The sequence below is a fragment of the Solanum stenotomum genome, chromosome 8 (assembly GCF_019186545.1).
Source record: "Solanum stenotomum isolate F172 chromosome 8, ASM1918654v1, whole genome shotgun sequence".
Lineage (NCBI taxonomy): Eukaryota > Viridiplantae > Streptophyta > Magnoliopsida > Solanales > Solanaceae > Solanum > Solanum stenotomum.
This window is the reverse complement of record NC_064289.1, coordinates 24944014-24950013: the sequence shown is the minus strand read 5'-3', so window position 1 is coordinate 24950013 and position 6000 is coordinate 24944014.

Sequence of the window (6000 nt, the reverse complement as noted above, 5' to 3'; positions counted from 1 at the left end):
CTTGAAATTAGAACTTGAACTTGAACTTAGAACTTGAACTTAAACTTAGAACTTGAACTTGAAATTAAAACTTGAACTTGAACTTAGAATTTGAACTTGAACTTGAACTTGAACTTAGAATTTGAAGTTAAACTTAGAACTTGATGTTGAAATTAGAACTTGAACTTGAACTTAGAAATTGAACTTGAACTTAGAACTTGAAATTTGAGTATTGAATTTGTTAATTAGTGTGTTGAATTAGAACTTGAACTTGAACTTAGAATTTGAAGTTAAACTTAGAACTTGAACATGAAATTAGAACTTGAACTTGAACTTAGAATTTGAACTTGAAATTAGAACTTGAACTTGAACTAGAACTTGAACTTAGAACTTGAACTTGAACTTAGTTATTGAAGTTGAACTTAGAATTTGAACATGAACTTGAAATTAGAACTTGAACTTAGAATTAGAACTTGAACTAGAAATTATAAATTGAACTTGAACTTAGAACTTGAAATTAGAACTTGAACTTAGAACTTGAACTTGAAATTAGAATTTGAACTTGAACTTAGAACTTGAACTTAGAATTTGACTTGAACTTAGAACTTGAACTTGAAATTAGAACTTGAACTTGAACTTAGAATTTGAAGTTAAACTTTGAACTTGATGTTGAAATTAGAACTTGAACTTGAACTTAGAATTAGAACTTGAACTTTTAGAATTAGATATTGAACTTGAACTTAGAAATTGAACTTGAACTTAGAACTTGAAATTTGAGTATTGAATTTGTTAATTAGTGTATTGAATTAGAACTTGAACTTGAACTTAGAATTTGAAGTTAAACTTAGAACTTGAACTTGAACTAGAACTTGAACTTAGAACTTGAACTTAGAACTTGAACTTGAACTTAGTTATTGAAGTTGAACTTACAATTCGAACATGAACTTGAAATTAGAACTTGAACTTAGAATTAGAACTTGAACTTGAAATTATAAATTGAACTTGAACTTAGAACTTGAAATTAGAACTTGAACTTAGAACTTGAACTTGAAATTAGAATTAGAACTTGAACTTAGAATTTGACTTGAACTTAGAACTTGAACTTGAAAGTAGAACTTGAACTTGAACTTAGAATTTGAAGTTAAACTTAGAACTTGATGTTGAACTTAGAACTTGAAATTTGAGTATTGAATTTGTTAATTAGTGTATTGAACTTAGAACTTAGAACTTGAACTTGAAATTAGAACTTGAACTTGAACTAGAACTTGAACTTAAACTTAGTTATTGAAGTTGAACTTAGAATTTGAACATGAACTTGAAATTAGAACTTGAACTTAGAATTAGAACTTGAACTTGAAATTAGAAATTGAACTTGAACTTAGAACTTGAAATTAGAACTTGAACTTAGAACATGAACTTGAAATTAAAATTTGAACTTGAACTTAGAACTTAGAATTTGAACTTAGAATTTGACTTGAACTTAGAACTTGAACTTGAAATTAGAACTTGAACTTGAACTTAGAATTTGAAGTTAAACTTAGAACTTGATGTTGAAATTAGAACTTGAACTTGAACTTAGAATTAGAACTTGAACATGAACTTAGAAATTGAACTTGAACTTGAAATTAGAACTTGAACTTAGAATTAAAACTTGAACTTGAAATTAGAAATTGAACTTGAGCTTAGAACTTGATATTAAAAATTGAACTTGAGCTTAGAACTTGAAATTAGAAATTGAACTTAGAACTTGAACTTGAAATTAGAATTTGAACTTGAACTTAGAACTTGAACTTGAACTTAGAATTAGAACTTGAACTTGAAATTTAACCAATTTTAGAACTTTTTGTGCTAGGCAACTGAGGAAGCTCAACATCTAAAAAAGTTGATACAAGACTATATTGCTTCTTTCATCAAAGTAGGAGATAAGGTTGGTGCTTCTAAATTTCTAAAGTTCAAGTACAATTGTTTTCAATAATGTGTTTGTGTCCATCTAGTATTGATATTTAGCTTTAATTTTATGATAATATTTTTGTGTCCATCGATTGTTTGTTAAGCATAAGTACCAACACTAGTTAATCCTATTGATGACAAAATTGATTTTCTTGCAAGATCGATTTGTGTCCATCTAGTGTTGACACTTAGCTTTAAATTTAGAAATAATATATATGTTAAGCATGAGTATCAACACTTGTTGATCCTATTGATGACAAAATTGATTTTCTTGCAAGATCAATTTGTGTCCATCTAGTGTTGACACTTAGCTTTAAATTTAAATAAGTTGAATTAAAAAATGTGGTTTTGTTGATGGATTTAGTTGTTGGAATTAAGTCAAAACTAAACTAGTTAAGGTTTTGTTGATGGATTTAGTTGTTGGAATTAAGTCAAAACTAAACTAGTTAAAGTTATAAAGTTGTTTAAATAAGTTGAATTAAAAAATGTGGTTTTGTTGATGGATTTAGTTGTTGGAATTAAGTCAAAACTAAACTAGTTAAAGTTGTTAAGTTGTTTAAATAAGTTAAATTAATTAATGTGGTTTACTTGGTGGATTTAGTGTTGTATTAAGTCAAAACTAAACTAGTTAAAGTTGTTAAGTTGTTTAAATAAGTTATTAAGTGGGTTAAAAATTTGAGGATGCCAGAGGGCTATGCTTCGAATTTAGGAAAGCGGGCAGATATGAATGAAGGAAAATTGATAGGTATGAAAAGTCATGATTGTCATGTGTTCATGGAAACTTTAATTCCTATCGCTTTTAGCCATCTACCCGAAAGGATATGGAAACCTATCACAGAGATAAGTCTTTTTTTAAAAGATTTGTGTTCTGGAAAGTTGTTGGAGAGTAGTTTAGATAGGATGGAGGAAAATATTTTTGTCACTACTACTAAGTTGGAGAAGATATTTCCATGTGGTTTTTTTGATGTGATGGAGCATCTTCCAATTCACCTTGTACAAGAGGCCCGCCTCGGAGGTCCGGTTCAAACAAGATGGATGTATGCATTTGAAATATTCACTAAGTTATATATATTCGCCAAGTCTTTTATATATTAACATATATATACATATATGCATGCAGAAAAATTGGTAGTTCGAGGCAAATGATTAAGCAAAGGGGAAGGATCGAAAGATCATTTGTTCAAGGTCATATTGAGAGAGAAACAAGTGATTTTTATTCTTATTACTTTGGTCATGATGTGTCATGTAGGAGAAACAGGCCCAATCGCAATGATGAAGGCGATATTGATCCTTTATTTCCACCGACATCAATTTTTAATCAAAATGGTCGAGGATCTAAAAAGCGTAGAAAGCGAGGCTTCACTGATATGGAAATGCAATCAGCTGTGACACATATTTTGCTTTAATTGTCCAGAGATTCAATCATATGTCAAGTAAGTGTTAAAAATATATTATTAAATTACATACTAATTAGTGATCATTAACTAACGAAATACTTGAATGTAAAATGATCAGCTTGTTCGTAAACACATGGGGTAATGAAGCCATCTATACAGAATTTTCCAAATGGCTGAGGAACTATGTAAGTGTGCAATCACTAAGTATTTAATAATATATTCATGTTATACTAAATTATATTACTTAAAATAACAATCGCGTAGGTTTACGATGAATACTCAAGTGTCCAACATTTGCAATTAGTGAAAGAAGTAGCCCTTGGACCTGAATCTCAAGTACTGGCAATGAATAACTATTGTGTCAATGATTTTAAGTTTCAAACTGAAGAAGTATTTAGGAACAAGAAAACAAATAATAGCGGTGTCTATATACAAGGTGATGTTGATAGTACTGGTCAAACTATTGAATATTATGGTGTCATTCAAGAGATTATTGAAGTGAGGTATTCATGTTGGCCTAATAAGAAGATTGTATTGTTTCGGTGTGAGTGGTTTGACCCATCACATAGAGGCACAAAGGTGGACCATCAACATAATATAATTGAAGTTAAGCACACCAGGAAATACAGAAGTTATGATCCTTTTATTATTGCACAACATGCTAAACAAGTGTATTACGCTTCATATCCATTGCGTAGAGACAAAGCTGATTGGTGGATTGTAATAAAACGTAAGCTTGTGGGAAGAATTAAAACTGACAATGTCTTAGATGTGGCGTATCAAAATGATCTTGCAATTGTTCAACAATAAGTTGATGTTGAATTGGAAACTACACTACAACATCCTCATATATTAGAAGAAGTATCTGATGATGAGATATTGAATGTTGAGAAAGAAATATCTGAGAATGAGGAAAATGAATCATTTGATGAAGAAGAATGGGACGATAATGAAAATGAAACAACTGAGGAGGAAGAATGGGAGAATGATGGAATTGAAACAATCGAGGAGGAATAATGTAGAATGAAAGCTAGCTAGTACATATGTAAGTGTATTTTACTAATTTTATTTAATTTATGATTTTTATATATATTATACATGTAAATTTGCATACAGATGTCATCAGGCGGTGACGGTGATAGACATCGCGAGCATCTTGGAGTTAGCCAAGACTAAACAGGCTAAGAAGAAGAAGTCTAGGAGACCGATAGATCCTGAGGATATTGCAGGATCTATTTTTTCTGCGCTAGAGCGCATCGGCCATGATACTCATTTATTTGCTATTCCGTTTGGTACGGCGGATACTCGACAATATTATTCTAATTATCGTCGACTATTCGGTGCTTCATCTACTTCACAGGCATTGCCTTCACGACGCTACGAGGACCTACCTTTACAGGCTATTCGTCGAGCATGACCCTTATCGGCAGGTACTTCATCTCCCACAGGTACATCTCCTCAGTTATCTGCCATGAGGCTTGAAGATTCTAGTAGCGAGCAATCAGATGCTATGGCCGGTACGCCTCCATTGCTCAGCGTTTTGTGCATCCTGATGTATCACCCTCGTCTACAGCTGCACCTAGTGCTACACCACATGATACGATGTCTGCTCTAGCTCCTGGCCAGAAGGATATACTTGGTAGAGTCATGATTGAGCCGGATGGATCATCGTAAGTTTGTTTTGTTATCTATTTGTTAGTTTATTTTATTTATTTCTTATACTTTAATATATTATTCATGAACTAACATATTTATTATGTGTTTTGCAGGTGGCATCCTGCAAAGGATGTTGCCCGGGCTTTGAAAGAGTGTGTTAGAAGACTCTATACACAAGCTTATCACTCTTGGAGTGAGATTCCAAACAGTATATGCCAGGCGATGTTTAATAACTTTAAGGTATATATTTTTTAGTTAATTTTAGTATACTTTACTTTTTTTTACTATCGATTTAATTAACGTTATTCAATTTTTTTCAGACTATGTGTACTTGGGAGTCAAGGTACAATTTGGTCATTGGGACCACATTTGAGAGGAAGGCATCCACCAGACTGTCTAGCTGGCTAAAGAGCGTTCGGGATAGTGGTGAACGTCCCGGTTGGATGTTGCCTCATGTTTTTGATGAATTGGGTCAATATTGGAACACAGACAAGTTTAAGGCAATATCAGATCAAGCCAAAAGCAGTCTTAAAGGTGGCTCATTGCACACCGGAGGTGCAAAGACGGTTGGAACAATTGTACGAGATGGTAAGTTCTAATTCAAACTTTTAAATAAATAATTAGTTGATACATATATATCGTTATAAATTTCAGTTTTTATTTATAGGAAAAAGAATTGAGACGCACTCCCATTGAACCAGAGGTTTTCAAAAAGACTCATGTCAGGAAGAAAGAAAATGAGTCGGATCCGAATATGTGGGTGGAGGAAAGGGCCGAACGAACTTTTATAAGTTATTTAATATGAATAATATATATATATATATATATATATATATATATATATATATATATATTGATATGTATATGTATTGATGTCAATATTTGTATTTAATATGCAGAATGACTTTCATAAGTACGTCGCTGAGAATCTAGATAGTTTTGTTCAATTGACACCTGAACTGTCCACTCAGATTTGGAAAGAAAAAGTGGGAGGGGGGACACACAAGGGTAGATGCTA